The 20347-nt window shown below is 34.5% G+C and overlaps 1 long non-coding RNA gene across 1 annotated transcript; it reads right to left on the bottom strand.

The window, feature by feature from the left end:
* Positions 1-948: 948 nt before the first annotated feature.
* Positions 949-19138, bottom strand: LOC116587760. Its single transcript, XR_004284626.1, has 3 exons — positions 19129-19138; positions 7864-7870; positions 949-1051 (listed from the first exon to the last, which is right to left on the bottom strand). It is a non-coding gene; the product is annotated as an uncharacterized LOC116587760 (long non-coding RNA).
* Positions 19139-20347: the final 1209 nt, after the last annotated feature.

Raw genomic sequence — 20347 nt, 5'->3', positions numbered from 1 at the left:
CACATGAAAAAGTGTTCATCATCATTAGCCATGAGGGAAATTCAAATTAAAACCACACTAACAGTCAACAAAACCAAAAGACAACTGACAGAATGGGAGAAGATATTCACAAATGACATATCAGATTAAAGGGCTAGTATCCAAAATCTATAAAGAACTTATCAAACTCAACACCTAAAGAACAAATAATCCAATCAAGAAATAGGCAGCAGACATGAACAAGATATCTGCAAAGAAGATATCCAGATGGTCAACAAACACATGAAAAAGTGCTCAACATCACTTGTCATCAGGGAACTACAAATCAAAACCACAGTGAGATACCACCTCACACCAGTCAGAATGCTAAAATTAACAAGTCAGAAATGACAGATGTTGGTGAGGATGTGGAGAAAGGGGAAACCTCCTACACTGTTGGTGGGAATGAAAGCTGCTGCAGCCACTCTGGAAAACAGCAGGGAGGTTCCTCAAAAAGTTGAAAATAGAGCTACCCTATGACCCAGCAATCATACTACTGGGTATTTAACCTAAAGAGATACAAATGTAGTGATCCAAAGGGGCATGTGTACTCAAATGTTTATAGCAGCAATGTCCACAAAATGTCCACAGAAGCCAAACTATGGAAAGAACCTAGATGTCAATCAACAGATGAATGGATAAAGAAGATGTGTTGTATATTTATATACAACAGAATACTATGCAGCCATCAAAAAAACCTGAAATCTTGCCATTTGCAATGATGTGGATGGAACTTACTTATGCTAAGCAAAGTAAGTCAATCAGAGAAAGACAATTATCACATGATCTCTCTGATATGAGGAATTTGAGAGACAGAGCGAAGGGTCATGTGGGGAAGGAAGGGAAAAAATGAAACAAGATGGGATCAGGAGGGAGACAAACTATAAGAGACTCTTAATCTCATGAAACAAACTGAGGATTGCTGGGGGTGGGGTGTTGGGATGCGGTGGCTGGGTTATGGACTTTGGGGATGGTATGTGCTATGGTGAGTGCTGTGAAATGTGTAGGCCTGATGATTCTCAGACCTGTATCCCTTTGACAAATAATACATTTTATGTTAATAAAACAACAACAACAACAAAAACACACATTGAGATACCACCTTACACCAGTTAGAATGGGAAAATTGACAAGGTAAGAAACAACAAATGTTGGAGAAGTTGTGGAGAAAGGGAAACCCTTTTACACTGTAGGTGGAAATGCAAATTGGTGCAACCACTTTGGAAAATAGTGTGGAGATTCCTCAAAAAATTAAAAATAGAGCCACCCTATGCCCCAGCAATTGCACTACCAGTTATTTACCACAAAGATACAGATGTAGTAAAAAGAAGGACCATATACACCCCAGTGTTCATAACAGCAATGTTCACTTAGCCAAGCTGTGGAAAGAGACAGGATGCCCTTCAAAAGATGAATAGATAAAGAAGATGCAGTCCATATACACAAAGGAATATTGCTCAGCCATCAGAAAGGATGAATACCCAACTTTTACATCAACTTGGATGGAACTGGAGTAGATTATGCTAAGTGAAATAAGTCAGAGAAAGTCAATTATCATATGGTTTCACTTATTTGTGGAATATAAGGAATAGCATGGAGGACATTAGAAGGGAAAAATGAAGGGGGAGAAATTCAGAGTGGGAGATCAGCCATGAGAGACTATGGACCCTGTGAAACAAATGTAGAGTTTTAGAAGGGAGGGGGTGGGGCCATAAGTAAGCCTGTGATAGGTATTAAGGAGGACATGGAATGCGTGGAGCACTGGGTATTACATGCAAACAATGAACCATGGAACACTGCATCTAATTAATTAATTAATTAATTAATTAAAACAAGAAAATAAAATGTGGGTCTAAAGTTCATTTTCCTCAGCATTTTAAAAATATTAATTTAAAATTTTCTTATATTTTGTTGCATATGGGACACACCTGTCAGTAGGTATGGTTTCTGCAGGGTGTTTTCCTCTTCAGTTGTTTTTCAGTTTTTCTCTTTTTCTTATTGTCTTGAAATAACCATTTGACATTTTTTTACTTGCACCTGTTTTTATCATTCCACTAAGGCCTCTGCATTCTCCTTCAGTCTGCAGACTCCTCATCTTGGATTCTGAAAAACTATCAGCCACAATCCTCAAAACATTCTTCTGTCCTACAATCTTCTGTTCCATTTGCATTAATCTTTTTTTCTGATGTCATTCTATCTTCCTCTTGCCTTGTATCCTTCATCTTATCTCACATGTACTTTAATATGATTTTCTAATATTTATCTCCTCTTTCCATGTATTCTCCACACATTTATTTTATGAGACTGACGGGCTACCTACTGCGCTAATGAGGCACCTCACACATTTATTTTAATGTAATGAATATATTTTAATACTTTTCAATACTTTTTTTGCTTTCCAGAATTTTCATTTGGTTCTCTTTCGAAGTTCCTCTTCTTTCTTTCTTTAAAAGAAGTAAGAGTGTTTCAATTGCCTTGTGGTTTCTCCATTTGCATCCATTAACATTTTAAACCAGTTGCTGTAGTTCAGGTTCTTTTATTTGCTGCATCTATTTTGCCATTTTCTCAGTGTTTTGGAGACTCCTGTTGCTATAGCCATATCTAAAATTCTCACTGTTACCATGAAGACATTCATTGTCCTAGCTAATTGTCTGTTCTCACTTTGAAAGATCTCACCAGATAAATTTTCTCCAAGATCTTTAACTAGCTCCACCAGTACAGTAATAGTTTCACTAGTGTAGTAATAGTTTCACTAGTGTAGTAATAGTCCTACTGTGCTAAGAAATGACAAATCTCTTACACAAAAGATATCTATCCAGAGCCTCATATAGCTATGTCCACTATCCAAAAGTGAACTTATGATTAACCTCTTAAAATGTTATTCTCTTATTTTCTGTTTTTCCAATGTCATTAAATGGCAGCAGAATGAGTTACTCAAACCATAATCTAGGAAATCCTCCTTTATATGCCACTCTCTTCTACATCTCCAATAACAATCCATAAGTGAATCCAAAAGATTCCACTCTCAAATATCTATATAGCTGTCCTCATTTCCACTGCAGCTACTCTAATTTAAAAATACTATCAATGGGTGCCTGGGTGGCTCTGTGGGTTAAAGCCTCTGCCTTCAGCTCAGATCATGATCCCAGGGTCCTGGTATCGAGCCCCACATCGGGCTCTCTGCTCCACGGGGAGCCTGCTTCCTCCTCTCGCTCTGCCTGCCTCTCTGCCTACTTGTGATCTCTGTCAAATAAATAAATAAAATCTTAAAACAAAACAAAACAACAACAACAGAAAAACACACTACCATCTCTTGCTCAGATTACTCTGCTGTTGGGTACCACCCACTATTGTCTACTTATTTTCTCTCTTGCTTCCTATTAAACCATTCTTTGCACTGAATTCAGATATCCAAAGTGTAAATCTAATCATGTTTATTAACTGTTTAAGACTGATTCCCACTATCTTTTTATTTTTTTTTTTAAGATCTTATTTATTTACTTGAAAGAGAGAGAGAGAGAGAGAGCTCACTCGGTGCACAAGAAGAGGGAAGGGGCAGAAGGAGAGGGAGAAGTGGACTCCCTGCCAAGCTGGCAGCTCGATTGAGGCCTAATGCAGACACCTAACTAACTGAGCCACCCAAGCACTATTCCCACTATCTTAAAATAAAGTCTAAACATCTTAACATGAACTCTAAGGTCCTTTACAATAGAACTCCTAGCTACCTTCAGTTTCCTCTCCATAGGTCTTCCTTTCTATTTATAGTTTCCAGTTGTATTGGAATTTTAACTTCCCAATATAGATGTAGTCTCACCTATTAGTACATCTAATAGGTCTCACCTATTAATACATCTAATTCCCTATCCAAGGTAAAGTCATTTTCCCCAATTTATCTAGATAAGTTCCAGTCAACCCTTCAGGTCTTGAGCAGATTTCGAAGATTTCTTAAAACAAGTAGCTAACTCAGTCAAAATTATATCCCCATATTATACTCTCTGTTTTCCTGCACAGTTTGTGTCAATATTTTACATTAATCACGTATTGCTGATATTTTTCATTTAATATCTATTTCATCTCATCTCCTAACCTGAGGATAGCTATAATTTTTGCTAATCTACTACAGTACCTAGCATACAATTTTTGATCAACTATTAACTGAGCATCTAATAGATTCCAAAGACTATTTTTGGAACCTTAGATACAACTATTACCTAAACAGACAAAATCTCTGCTCTTAAGGGAGAGACAAACAATAAACATAGCAAGAGAAAAAGAGGAACACAGGCATAGGTTTTTATAGCAAGGACTCTGGAGTTACACTCCCTAGACTGAAATCCCAGCTCAGAGAATTCCTAGCTCTGTAATTTTTGCAAGTTAGTAATGTTCTGTGCTTGTTTCCTTATTTATAAAACAGAGATAACAGTCTCTACTTCATAAGATTTTTACGAAAATTAAATAAAGTAATATTTATAAGTAACTGAGAATAGTGCCCTGCATACAGTAAGGATCATAGAAGTGGTTGCTAAATAAAATTTACATTACGTTGAAAACTAGTGTATATTATTAAGAAAAAATATATAACCAGTGCAAAGAGACCTGGGAATACAGGATGGGGCAGGTATGTGGCAATTTTCACTATGATGGTCAGATAGGCCTGTGGAAAATGTGACATTTGAGTAGTAAGTTGAAATAGGCTCAAAATACATAAATTTTTTAAATGAATTAAACAACGATGTATAGCATCTTAAGAGTATTCCAAGTTCTGGGACACCTGGGTGGCTCAGTTGTTAAGCATCTATCTTCTGCTCATGTCATGATCCCAGGGTCCTGGGATCAAGCACCACTTCCAGCTCCCTTGCTCAGCGAGAGGCCTGTTTCGCTCTCTCTCACTCCCCCTGCTTGTGCTCCCTCATTCTCTGTGTCTCTCTCTTTCAAATAAATAAAATCTTAGGGGCACCTGGGTGGCTTAGTGGGCTAAGCCTCTGCTTTCAGCTCAGGTCATGATCTCAGATCCTGGGATCAAGCCCCACATCGGACTCTCTGCTCAGGATGGAGCCTGCTTCCCACTCTCTCTCGGCCTGCCTCTCTGTCTGCTTCCCCCTCTCTCTGTCTGCCTCTCTGTCTGTCTCTCTGCCTCATGTGATCTCTCTCTCTTTGTCAAATAAATAAATAAAATCTTTAAATAAATAAATAAAATCTTAAAAAGAGTATTCCAAGTTTTGGATAGGATAACAAAAACACTGAACTAGTAAAAAAATACATACATACACACATACATACATACATGGGACTTGGTAGTCAGTATGAAAAAAACAGATAATCTTAATGGAGAAAGAATAAGATTCTGTATGAATACAAATTATAATGTACCTGCTGGCCAACAAAACATGGAGCATGAAAAAAAAATCTATTCCCTCATAAAGGAGCTATAATTCAGTATTTTAAGAAAAGGAGTAACTAGTTTTAGGTAAGTGAAGGAGATGGCCTAAGGAAAAAAGGTGACTTGGTCAGGAAAGCTGCTAAAACAAATAAAATTCCCTTTCTTAAAATTATTATTTTATTTATTGAAAATAGAAACATTTTTCTTTCTTTTTTTTTAATTTTTTATTTTTTATAAACATATATTTTTATCCCCAGGGGTACAGGTCTGTGAATCACCAGGTTTACACACTTCACAGCACTCACCAAAGCACATACCCTCCCCAATGTCCATAATCCCACCCCTTTCTCCCAACCCCCCTCCCCCAGCAACCCTCAGAAGCATTTTCCTACCTTTATATTCCTGTCATAAAATTTCTATTTAAAATTTATATTCTACATGTAAAAAATAAAGTAAGTTTACATTTAAATTTAGTAAATTTTAATTTAGTTAATTACATTAATTAATAATCACTATTTTGCATTTTTCCTTGGTGGCCTAAGACATTAAACATAATTGGTTCTGAAGAAAATGATGACAATGATGATAATGATGATGATAAAATGGAAAATCTGAAGGAAAAATGTATTATGTATTAAATAATCTAAAAAGAAGTAGCAGGAGACATGAACTTGAGACTTCCATATGCCATGAATTACTCTGTCAATATTTTGCTTTTTTTTGGTCAAATGTTACACTAATGAATCCCAAAAAGACATCTGTATAAATCATTCTATATTATCCTTGATGTGAAAGAATTGATGTAGAACAATTTCTGTTCTATTTCTACTGGTTGTTTGAAAAAAGTAAAAGGCCTTAAAAACATATTACCTTTCATTTCATTGGACAGAAACCTTATTTTTCTATGTCTATTCAGCACTGAGTCATAAATAATATTCACACAGTATATGAAGAACAGACTCTTCTCTGCTCAAATCCTTTGATTAAACAAATTTCTCTGACAAAATGTTTTTCAATAAACATTTAATAAAATATATATGGCTTAATAAATTTACTAATAAAATTATTAGATGCCTTCAGACAATAGAATCAAAGTCTTTCTCTAACATTGTATTTCCCAAATGTAGAAGATTTACAGGTAGAAAACAAAGACAATTTCTTTTTATAAAGCATGTCAAACGACAGATAAATCAGAAAGCAGAAACTGAAATTTCAAATTTCACTGGCCATAGAAGAAATAATAAAGCACTTCCATTACATCTCCTGCTCTTTTTGGAAATCGGATTTTGAATGCATCTCACAGTCTGGGCTGAAAGTAGAAGTGATTTTTTAAATGCTATTTTTAACTCCCCAGAAATTACTTCACAGGAAGAATATTAAAGTGTTGTCAAGAATAAGTTAAATAAATATTTCACTTCCTTGGAATGGCATCATTTCAAAAATACAGAAAAATATGGTCTAATTCTATAAAGATAGTGCAGATACACTGAGAAAGCAAATAATAAGAATATTTTGAGGCTTATGAAGATTGCATACTAAGGACAAGGGAGGTATTTCTTTCTCCCTTTTCTCTAGTAATTTTTCCTACTTCTTCAAAAGGCATCTTGAGGTTTGCAGATACAAAGCTTAAGTTTTTTAAATTTATTTTTTCATTTGAGACAGAGAAGAAAGCAGAGGGAGAGTGAGAAGCAGACTCCCCACTGAGCCGGAAGCTGGAAGTGGGACTCCAATCCGAGGACCCGGAGATTATGACCTGAGCCAAAGGCAGACATTTAACCATCTGAGCCACCCAGGTGCTCTAGGTACAAAGCTTATAAAACATATCTTACACATGTAATTAAATTTTAAATATAGTAAATATTATTTTTACTTTTCACTTGCTTAGCATCAGATACATGAACTTAACTTTTCACGTCATATAAATTTCAAAAAAAGCTCTTCATTTTTTTATACCAAATTCTTTTGATATGATCATTACCAGTGGGGGGAAAAAATCCCATTATGGAAACTAAGTAAGAAATGAATAATTTTCCCAATTTAATCTGAGAGCTGAATATCTGATAACTATATTCTCAAGATGTTAAATAAATCGGTCCAGGGGTACCTGAGTGGCTCAGTCTGTTTAGGTCTGCCTTTGGCTCAGGTCATGATACCACATTCCTGGGATCAAGCCCCAAGTTGGGCTTCCCAGTCAGCAGGGAGACTGCTTCTCTCTCTGCCCTTAACCCTGTGCCTGCTCACTCTCTCTTGCTCTCTTTCTCAAATACATAAAATCTTAAAAAAAAAAAAAAAGTTTGTCCAAACTGCATAGTTTTTAAAAATTAGGAATTAGAAACCCATAAATCATACTCCTCCAATAAGACATATTTACACAGAAGTCACTACCAACTAATTTGTTCACCAGATACAATCTTCAGTGACATACTTCACTGAAGCCTCCTACATTAATGAAGTGGACTGACCACATGAAGCCTTGGTGCCCTTGGGCAACACTCTGCTCCATTAGTTTTAGGCCTGAATTAAGAGTCAAGCCAAACAACATATATACTGATACGCTGGGCTTAGTATTTTCCATCTTATCACTGTGAATACTGGAAGATACCATAGGAATTAGAATACTAGTATATTAGTAGAACAACCTAAAGAAGTCAAAGAAAATAAGAAGTAATTGACTCCTTGGGAGAAGAGGCCATCTCTGAGATATAAAATCTTTGCTTCCTTTCTTCCAAACCTCATAGCAGAAACAAGGAGGTCCTTTAGTGGGTACTCCTCCTACTAGATCCACAATTCCAAACAGATAAGAGATAAGAGAAAAAAAGAGAGATAGAGTTCCCAGAAAGAAATATTTCACATTTCTGATTTTATTTATTATGTACAATCTATTATAAAAACTCACTAATGCTCTGAAAATTCTAGTCCCTGTATAGTTTATTCTGCCATCTTAAATTTAATAATTCAATGCTTAAATTTATAATTTTGGCTTACTAATACTAGAATGCAAAGATTCTACCTCTGTAGAGAATAAGGTAAAGAAAAGTGGGAGTCATAGTCATGAAAACATAGGTAGCAGTGTGTGGACTCTAAAAGAAGGAAAATCCAGGTGACCATCTTCCATGAAATCTGATTTTCAGATAATTAAACAATTCCAGATAGAATATAATTAAAATGAGAACATGAAATGAAGACACAAAAAGAGACATAAAAGGGACATAGGAAGACTAGACTATAAAAATCCTGAGTGTGGGATCTTTTTTTTTTTATCTCCAGCAAACCATAAAGTGCCAAATGCATAAATATTCAACAAATATTTGTTAAATGAATGGCTTCAAATATTTGTTGAAAATTCTGGTTAATTTCAAATACATGCATTAGAAATATTTAAAGTGCAAGACAAATGGATACCCACTTTAAACAGCATGAGCAAGAACAGAATTTACTGGAAGAATAAGGGAAGCCCAAAAGAAAATTCTGATGAAACAGGACTCCAAAATGTCAAGGATAAGAATCTAAGTAACAACTATGAAAGCAAAGTAGTCTTCACAGTACCACTTTTAAAATTAATAAGCTCCATCTTCACATTACTTGGCTCATGATTCAAATTTATGGGACAAGCAAGTCCTCTTGGCTTAGTTTGGCCAGGAACTGGAACTCTGAATAATGATCCAACTAAGATTATGAGCAATAGGAAAATGGTAGTTTCCCAGATGAAAACACTAATGTTAATAAAAGAAGCCAGAAAACCTATGGAAGGGCACTCACCATATTTTCTCTCCCAGCATTCTACTAGATGTTTAAACAGATTACTCATTTAATTCCTATAACTACCCCTTGAGATTGAATTTGTTTATAATTTTATATTAAGAAATCTGACTAAAAAAATAATTTGTCATATTATAAAGATCTCCAAATTTTAATATACTTGTTCTTCCCATAACATAACAAAAAGGTGATATACATCTATTCCACACAGGGTTTTTATTTTTTTTTTAAATCTCATAGCTCTATTTTTAATTTTTTGAGGAAAGTCAATACTTTTTTCATAATGGATGTTAGAAAAGAAATATTAGCAAAAACAAAATGGTGACTTCAATATTTTCCAATGTTTTCTCTGAAAAGAAATGGGATCTACATTAATAATGACTTTTTCATGCATTGCTGAGCCCGAAGCAAACAACTATCAGAAAATAAGTGGCAGATGAGCATGGAAGCCATAATTGTTCTGGAAATAAATGCCAATAATAGGAGCCTACAGTTCAGTTAATCAATCATCAAATATAGAGGAATAAGATAATAAGCCTTAGGGCCATGAAAAATAGAAAGCTATATATGTGGCTTTATCATAAACGTTTGAAAACTATAAAAAATGCATCCTCATTGAAAGGGTGAGTGGAACACATCATTCAGGAAAGAAATTCATCAGGGAATCCTTTTTTTTTATAACCTCAAAGTGGTAAAAGATAACAATAATAGTAATAATTTCGACAGAGAATTTGTAGCCAAGAACTACTCTCATGAGAGATTAAGCTGAATTTACATGAGAAATTACCATGGGAAATCATGACAAAATTTATACAAAATTATTATAGAATCAAAACAGACTAAAAAACTTCCAAACCAATAGGACAAAGCTGACAAAAATATTCCATGAAAACATGAGAAATGAGAAAGCTTTTCACCTTTCCTCAACTTATATTCTACTTAACCTTGGACCTTTCAACTGGAGTAGGTCAGGTATAAAAGAAACAAGGACATTCTTATAAAATTTATAGACTCATTATATGCCTTGCCTTGGCCAACATGGGTCATTATGTGGTACTCACCTAGCAGTTTATCAACCAAGTTGTCATTATCTTTTTGATCTAGGATCAAGTCAATTCAACAAGAGAATCCAGGTGACTAAATCTGAATTAGATTTATATGCACTAGTCTTTCTTTTAGCTGGGCTGCTACCAACAGGGTATACAAACTAATTACAGCCTGGATTTGCTATCAGAAAAGCAAAAGAAGTATCATACTTAGGAATGGTCAGAGTTCAGGGCAAAATCTTCAAATTAAGTCTAGATAAGTCTGCACTACTACCTAGATCATTAGCCAGAAGGTAACCAAGACGAAGTGAAACTTACTTAGGGATGGCTGTATTCACTGATCAAACTGCTGTATTAAGGCTTGTGGGCCATAAAGAAGTAGGGAGATAGAGTGGGAAATCCTTTTGATTTGACTTTTCAGGAGTTAATTCTAGGGCTAAACAGTGCCAGAAGCTGTAGCTGATAGAGAATATGAATGTCCATGAAACACACTATCAACTCACTGTGGGGTGGTCTTTCCAATAAATGGCATAGTAATGTCAGACTACAAATGGTTAAGGTGAAAATGGAACATTAAGTTTGATGAACCATAACAGTGTGGCCAGAAAAAAAGCTCATCAGGTATAAACAGCCTAAAAACGTGTCAGCAGTGATGAGGCACCACTGATCTTCCAAACCAGGTCAAAGATACAATAGAGTCCATTTTCCAGAAGCAGGCAGAGTCAGTGTCTCATGCAATATGGCCTGCCTCACTGACACAAAGGAGCCAACTTTTGGCAGGAGTTACAAATCCAGTATGCAATGAGAAACGCATAGTCCTTTACCACATGGCCAGTGTGTATTGGTAGATATCTGGTACAATGATAAATCCAAATGACAGTGGTGATCAGCAGCTTTATTCAAATGTCTTAGAGAACAGGCTCTTACCAGGTGCATCAACATGAGTAACTAAGGCAGCTGGACAGCAATTAGAACTTGTTTCCACATTTCTCAAGTCTAAGCAGGGGTATCTTCAATCTATTCGTCTGTAATCTTTGAAGTAAGTGGCAGAGCAGATGGCTAAGCCATTGTCAATGGCCCAAGAAGAAGCCTGGCCCTAGGGAGCATTGCTGAGGCAACGCAGTTCTCTGTGCTGCCTAGCTCTTAAGAGTCAGTCGTCCACAGCTGTCGCTGGAGCTAGTTCCTGTCACTCACTGGACACCATTTACTTTCATCCTAACAAAACCATCAATGAAACATGTCCATGTATTCATGGGAACCTCTGTGAGTCAAACATCTCATGAGTCAGTAGTTTTGCTTTAGCCAGTGAAGAGGCAGATAAAGATTCCCCACAAGGAAGGCTGCCACTTATTTATGTAAATCCAAACTACTGATACTGCCATGCTAGCTGTATTCCTGAAAATATCAACTCCATTTCCTCAGAAAAGCCTGTTGGACCCTTTTCACCTTATTCATCACTGAGTATAAACTGACCCACTTCAAAAATGGAAACGTCAGGCCAGAGTCACAAGGCCTCAGTGGATTTAGTTATCCAGTTTTAAAAAAGCATTTAGTAGCAGATCACTAGCTGTATTAAAAGAAAAGGAGTTATAATTGGTGGTTTTGTTAGAAGGTACTCCAATTTTCTTTCCTCTCATATCCAATGACGTACTTTCCTGGCTGGATTATACTGTGACTTCAACCTAGTTATTGGTCTAATGGCTATGAGGAGTGATGGGAGTAGATCGTGAAGAAGTCTTGTGTTAATCTTGCCAGTGGTCTTCAGTAGGAAAGTAGGGGAGAGAAGACCGCTATTCTTTATCAGGGAGAAGTTGGCTAGTTATAGTTATAGAGAGAAGAGTCTGTTTAGGATACAAAGGTATCCACCATAGGTATTAATAGAAACTTTCTTCTTGCTGTAATGTCTTAATAAGTTTCACATTATTCCCTATATTCTACTCAGTTTTATTAAACTTTGCTTTATCATGCCAGACTTCTTATTTTTTTTAATTTTTAACCTCTGTAAATACTTTATTTACTTTTTCATAACACATGAGACTTCATTCTTAAATATATCCTGTTAGGTGACATGATTTTTTTTCAGTTTATAGGTGTTACAAATGATGTATGGTGAATATTCTTGCACATACATTGTTTTACATTTATAGAGGTTTATCTTCAGGATAGGTTCCTAGAAGTTGGAGTGTTAGGTGACAATGAAATGCATAAGTAACTTGTTAAATATTGCTAATTTCTTTCATAACAACAGAAACTCTTTATATTTCTCAGAGCATTGTGTGACACTCTTGCTTCTCTAAAACTTCAACCACATAACTTGTCAAACCTCTGTATTTTAGAGTTTTAGTTTTAATTTATATTTTGTCATAAGTTAAGTGGAGCAAATTTTCATATATTTCAAAATTACCCAGAAATTCACTAGTAGGTGTGTTTTCCACCTTCAGAGTTATAGCACTTGTATTTTCTTCTAGTATTTATGTTTTTCATCTTTAGTGTTATAATTTCAATTTATTTGACATTTATCTTGCTACATACTGTGGAATAGCTCCAAGTCGTGATTTTGAAATGGCTTTCAAGAATTCTTAGGGGGTGGGGCACCTGGGTGGCTCAGCTGGTTAAGCATCTGTCTTCAGGTCAGGTCATGATCCCAGAAGTCCTGGGATCAAGCCCCTCATCAGGTTCCCTGCTCAGTGGAAAGTCCACTTCTTACTCTCTGCTGCTCCCCTACCTGTGAGCTCACTCTATCAAATAAATAAATAAATAAATAGCATTATTTATGAGAAAGTCCATCATTTCCCCATTGATTTCTCTTTACGATGTACTATATTTTTATACCTACCATTATCTACTTGGGGTTTTTACTCTATTAATTGGTCTGTTCATTCACATGCTAACACTTTTAACTCTTTTAATTATGATGCTACTTTATTAATTATAATTGTTGGCATGATTAACCCTTCTTTCAATCCTTCAACATTGTTTTTTAAAGAAATTTCATTATTAGTGATATTTGTTCTTCCAAACAAACTTGAGAATCAATTTATCTGTCTCCATAATCCCCTACCCCTCCCAAAAGAAAAACCTGATTATTTTTATTAGGACTGCATTAAGTTTTAATGACTTGGAGCAAATTAATATCTCTGTGATATCGAAAGACCGTTTCTATGTCCTTTGTGAGTGCTTTATAGTTTTCTTCATCTAGGTCTTATAACTTTCCTATTAAGTATATTCATGGGGATACTGCTTTTTTATTTTAACAGGTCCTTCCATTAAGTCACGCCTTCTTCTTTTTTTTTTTTTTTAAAGATTTTATCCATTTATTTTACAGAGATGACAAGGAGGCAGAGAGACAGGCAGAGAGAGAGGAAGAGAAGCAGGCTCCCTACCAAACAGAGAGCCCGACACAGGGCTCGATCCCAGGACTCTGGGAGCATGACCCGAGTCGAAGGCAGAGGCTTTAACCCACTGAGCCACCCAGGCGCCCCTAAATCACACCTTCTAATTGGGTACTGTTTTTACACATGAAGACTGTGTTAGGGTTCTCATGAGAAACAGAACGAAAGATATATACCTACAGAGAGACAGAGATTTTAGGGAACTGATTATGGAGGCTGAAAAATCCAAAATATGATGGATAGACTGGAAGCCAGAAGACCCAGGGAAGAACTGATATTGCAGCTTGAAACAGAAGATAGTCTGTACAGAATTCTCTCTTCCTCAAGGAATATTGGGCGTTTTTCTATTAAGGTATTCAACTGATTGGATGAGGTTCACCTGTATTACAGATAGTAATATGCCTTACTCAAAATATACTGATTTAAATACTAATTTCATCAAAAAATACCTTCACCAAAACATATAAAATAATGTTTGCCCAAAGATCTGGGTACTGTGGCCTAGGTAAGTTGACATACAAAATTAACCATCAAAGGACCATTGATTTTAAAACATTTTTTTTTATTGGTACTTACTCAATTTCACCTCAATCTCCCTGACTCTCTCCTTTCCTCTCTCTGTCCACCACCCTCTCCTTTTCTTTGATTTTATGTGGTTTTCCAGGTAAACTATGATATCATCTCCAAAGAATTTTATCTTTTTTCTAGCTTTCATGCCTTTAATAAGTTTTTATCTGATTATATTTTTAATATCTTCAACATAATATTAAAAACTTTAGCAATAATGAGTCTCATTTCCTTTTTCTCTGAATTTAACAGAAACTGATCCAGCATTTCCCATTATTTAAGATATGGATTATTCATATTTGATAAGCACTGAATCAATTATTCTTCTATTGAGTGTTTTTATTAGGAAAATGTATTTAATTTTGATAGAACTTTTCATCATAATTTGTTTTTTTTCTTTCTTATATCTATTTAAGATATAAATTATTTAAGATTTCCTAATTTTGTCCCATTTGTGGATTACTAAAATAAATCTTATTAGTCATTATTTATTAATTTTAATATGTTTTCCTTCTACTGGCTAATACCATTTTATTTCAAATATCTCCATCAGTATTTGCATAAATAAGAATGGTCTACAGTTATTCTTTATGTGAAATCATATTGGATTTAAGTATTAATATTTTATCTGTGCATCTGTTACAATCTATTTGAAATGGGAAACAATTCTACAGATTTAAAACAGAATAAATTTAATGCATAATCAGTTATAGGGTTTGAAAGTATTAGAGAAACAAAAGAGAAGTAACATTATACTAAAAGTCAGTCACTCTGCAAACCAGTAAATAATCTTACTGCAATACCAGGATCTCTGTGTCACAATCCTAACAGCTTTTACTAGAGTCAAATTGCCAGATATGTAATCCATAAGCATGCATATCTAGGCCACTGCTGCTTTTGCTGGGAACCACATGCCTAAGGAAGAAATGAGAGAACATACCCAGGCTCCAGTTACTGTTGGCAGCTGAATCTGCCAGTCACCACCTTGAACACAATTGTTACTGCTACTGTCTTGCATCTGGAAACACCATGAAAAAAAGGAAGATAAAAATCACTTCTCCATTCCTGCAAAATCCTATCAAATTTTCCACTAGTACATCCCATTTGCAGAACCTAACTAAAGATCATTTTTCATGGGTATCTGGAAACTGTGGTTTATGGGGCCAATGGCCCTATATTATAGACTAGATCACAGAAGGGCAGAAACAAAGTTGAGAACACACAGAGAAACTAATGGGGAGTCTGAGTGCATAAAAGCAATTTCCACTTCCTCTGTTCACTAGGGCAGTTTAAATAACACTGGTATCCCCGATGTTTAAAGCATCATACAGGCCAAGTGACCATTTGGGGGTAGCTCTTTGATAATACACTGTTTCTTGGATAAAAAACTGGGCTGTTTAAAAACCTTTGCTGTAGTCAGTTTTGAGAAAGAATATTTTTCCAGGAAACTATCCATTTCAAACCTGTTGGTACATAATTGGGAAAGTGGTCTTATGATTATTACAATACTTTCTGTTTTGAGAGTTATTTTCTTCTTACTACATCTTATTTTGGGTGTTTATTCTTTCACTGTTTTTCTTTCTTTAGATTTATTATTGGATTGTCTATTTTGTTCATTTTTTTGGACAACATTGGATTTATTTTTTAACTGCATTTTTTTGGTTTTTAATTCATTCATTCAAAAAAATTTACTCTTTCCTTCATTTCATTTTCTTTTAGTTTCTTATTAGTAGTTTCCTTTCTTTTTTCCCTAAATTTTTGAGTTGCATATCCAGTGCCTTTTTTTCTTTTAGCTCTTTCATGAAGATACTAATATAGAGTCTCTGTAAATATTTTATTTTAGAAATCATGTAATTTTGGCTTGTATTTTCTTTTGACTTAAGATTTTTTTTAAGAATTATTTTAAAAAGTGATTCTTATTTCCAACCAGGTAGATTTTTTTTTTCTCATGTGTTTCTAGTTGTACCGCATTTTTATGTTAGTAAATGGTATTTATATCATTTCTAATCAGTGGAATAATGATTTTTAGAGCAAACAGAGAGTACACTTAACATCCTGTGAACCTGGATTTGGTAAGATACATAAATGGAAGTTGCTGCCTGTCTGCAAACCCTGAAGGCTTATGTGTTTGTTTCCTAGGGCTGCCATAATGAAGTACCACAGACTAGGCAGTTTAAAAAACAGAAATTTGTTTTCTCATGGTTTTGAAGGATAAATGGCAGAGATCAAGGTGTCAGCATGGTTCATTTTTCTGAGGCCTCTCTCTCTGATTTGTGGACACATCTTATCCCTGTGTCTTCACATGGTCTTCCCACATGTCATGTCCAAATCTCTTCTTCTTAGGACATCACTCATATTAGTCTGGGGTCAGACTAATGACTATATTGTAACTTACTTAACTCTTTTAACAATCCATCTCTGAATATAGTCACTTTCTGAGGTACTAGGGGTTAGGACTTCAACAAGTAGGGGAGGGGAGACACAACTTGGACCATAACAACATGCATTCTTTCCATCAAGGTGTTCCACATTCACCTATCCAGGGAGCTTCCATACAGGAGAAATTGTTCAGAAAAAAAAACAAATGTACAAACATGAATATCCAAATCAGTTCCTTATTATTAAATATAAATGAATGATAGGGTCATCAGAAAAAGATAGGGAAAAAATACCTTATAAAAGAAACCAGAAGAATGGGAAAACTGCCTACAGGAAATAAAAGAATAATTCAGCAAACTAGTGACTATTAAAGTTAGCAGATATAATTAAGTGACTTAATTAGCTAACACAATGATTTATATTTATATTACAATAAAGAAATACAAACAGTATACTGTTGGCTAATTAATTTGGATGAAAAATTCATAGAAATAGAGAGACCTGATACCCACAAAAAAAAAAAAAAATAACTGCTTTAATGGAGAAAAGGTAACCATCAAAAATGTTCAAGAACTATGACTCTTCAGGCCGAAAATGCCCCTGAGTATTGAGCAAAATGCATATAATTAAAAGAGACAGCCACAACAGCATGAATCTTAAATAGCAAACAAAAATCAAATAAAAACAAATAAATTAAAATCCTGCTCTGTAAAAACAAGAGGAACTAGATAATCATGAGATTTTTATTAGCAGTTATGGATGACAGAAGCAAATAGTGGAAATTCTTCATATTTTCAAGAAAATTAGCTTGAATTTAGAATTCTTTACAAAACCAAACTACCAATCAAGTGTGAGGAAAAATTTAGACATTTTCAGACAAGGAAAGATTCAGAAAATGAATCTGTCAAACACTAAGTTAATATTGGTAACTTACTTCAAAGCACATCTGCATAAGCATTGGGATATAAATATTATAAACTATAAAAAGTATACAATTTAGGGATACAGTTTTTATTTATCAGGAGTTTTTACCTAAGATGTCCTTAATATTCCCTCAACTTTACTAAACTGTAGGTAGATTTCTTCCTGACTATAGGCCCTGACCTCAATTTTCTTAGAGCATTTATTTTTTACTAAAAACTTGCAATTATACATTCTTTCTCTGCCCCTCTGAGATGTCAATCTTTGCCCAGACTCTTGCCAGTTTTAAAACCCAGCAATGTCAAAACCAGTCATGCATCTGAAATGCAGTCATCAAGAAGGTTTAGTGCCCAATATCTCACTGTTTGTGAAAGGGAAGAGACTTGTCTCCAATAGGTCGATAAAGCAAACACAGACGGGTTAATCGCATCAACCACCTCCCCTCTAACAACTTCAGCATTTTCCATTAGATCAACCCAGGTCTTAAAAACCCTCACACCTTTTGTTTCAGTAACGTTAAGCCAAATTTCTCTCTCCTATAGCAACAGTATTGATCTCTACTGCAGATTACCACTTAGTCTTCAATAAAATCCTCTTTGTCTATTCACTGCTATCCAGTGAAATTTTTGACAACCCCAGAATTGGTCATATGACATTTAATGAGAAATGCCTCAACTAGACATGATTATCTCCAGTTTTGCAGCTCTCCATATCTCAATCGATGTCAGAGGATTTTCTGATCATCATTCTAAACTTCAAAAATATATTTTCTGGTGTTATTTTACTTGTTTTTCATTTATGTAAAGAATGTTAAAAAGAATTAAACTAGAAGTCAGTAATAGAAAGAGAGCTGGGGAATCCTTAAATAAATGAAAATTTAAAGGACACTTTAAAATAACACATGAATTAAGGAAGAAATCTCAAGATTAAATGTTTTAAATAAGATTAAATGTTTCAAATATTTTAAACTACAAATGAGAATACAACTTATCAAAATGTATGGGATACATCAAAAGTAATATTTAGATGTAAATTTATAACTCTGAATGCATATATTAAAAATGGATTAAGATCTAAAAATAATAATCTAAGCTTCCACCTTAGAAAATGAGAAAGAGCAAATCAAAACCAAAAAAGCAGAAGAAATAATACAACTAAAACCAGAATTCAATATTGAAAACAAAAAAGTAGAAAAAATCTAAGTAACCCAAACTAGTGTTTTGAAAATATCATAAAATTGATAAACCTTCAACCAGGCTAAGAAAACAGAACAAATAAATTATTAATATCATATATGAAAGAGGGGACATCACTACAGATCTCAAGAGCATTAATGGACAATAAAGAATACTATGAACAACTCTATGCCCACAAAATTAGTTACCTATTGAAACAGATGAAACAGATCAGTTCTTTGAAATATACAATCTCCCAAAGCTTACATAAGAAGCAGACAATCTGCATAGGCCTATGTCAACGAAATTTAATCAACAATTAATAGCCTCTGAATACACTAAGCTGAAATGGGTTCACTGGCTACTTCTACCAAACATTAAAAGAAGAAATCATAACAAATCTCTACAATCTCTTACAGAAGATATAAGCAAAAGGAATACTTCCTAACTCATTCTGCAAGGCCAGTATTAAGCTAATACCAAAATGAGACAAATACATTACAAGTACAGAGCAGCATCCCAATGAACAGAGATACAAAGTCCTCAATAAAATACTGGCAAATAAAATCAAACAATGTATAAAAAGAATTATATACCATAACCAGGTGGATTCATCCCCACTCTGCAAGGATGGCTTAACATTCAATAATCTGTTAATGAAATCCATAATTATGAACAGGGCAAAGAAAAAAATCCACACAATCCTATCAGTAGATACAGAAAAAACATTTGATGAAATCCAGTGCTCACACGTGATAATAACTCTCAATACATTAAGAACGGAGGACTATTTCCACTATTCTAATAAAGAATGACTTAAAAAAAAAAAAACTACACTTAACATTGAACTTAATGGTGAGAAACCTGAAACTTTTCTACAAGAGCAGGTATGAAGCCAGGATGTCCCTCTCACCACTTATTTTCAACACTATATTGGAAATTCTAGCTAATGCAATAAGATCAGAAAAGGACATAAAAGGCATACACTTTGGGAAGTAAGAAATAAGACTTTGTTTGCAGATGACATGATTGTCTATATAGAAATTCTGAAAGAATCGACCAAAAAATTCCTAGAACCTTGTGATTTTAGCAAGGATATAGGACAAAAGGTTAATATAGAAAAGTCAGTCAACTTTTATACAGCAGCAATGAACAAGTGGAATTTTAAACTAAAAACATCATGGCATATGCATTATCACCTCCAAAAATAAAATACTTAAGTATAAATCTAACAAAATACATAAGAGCTATATGAGGAAAATTACAAAACTGTGATGAAAGAAATCAAAAAGTGAAATAAATTGAGAGACATTCCATGTTCATGGATAGTAAACACAATATTGCCAAGATGTGTGTTGTTCCCAACTTAATCTATAGATTTAATGCAATTCCAATTAAAATACAAGGAAGTCATTTTATGAATACTGACAAATTTACTCTAAACTTATTAGAAACCCAAAGACCCAGAATAGCAAGATAAAATTGAAAGAAGATAAGCCAGACTACTGACACTATGCGACTTCAAAACTTACTATAAAGCCACAGTAATAAGACACTGTGGCATTGGCAGAAGAAAAGATAAATATATCTGTGAAAATTAAGAAAAGGAAACCTTATTTAGAATGGAATCTAATGCCCAACACTAGTTGTCAACTGTAGACCTAACAGGAAGAAAGGAATTTTGCAAGTCAGTACTACTTTACTGACTAC

This window comes from Mustela erminea, chromosome 4, assembly GCF_009829155.1.
Source record: "Mustela erminea isolate mMusErm1 chromosome 4, mMusErm1.Pri, whole genome shotgun sequence".
NCBI lineage: Eukaryota > Metazoa > Chordata > Mammalia > Carnivora > Mustelidae > Mustela > Mustela erminea.
The sequence above is the reverse complement of the archived record's forward strand: the minus strand, read 5'-3'. Positions and strand labels throughout refer to the sequence as shown.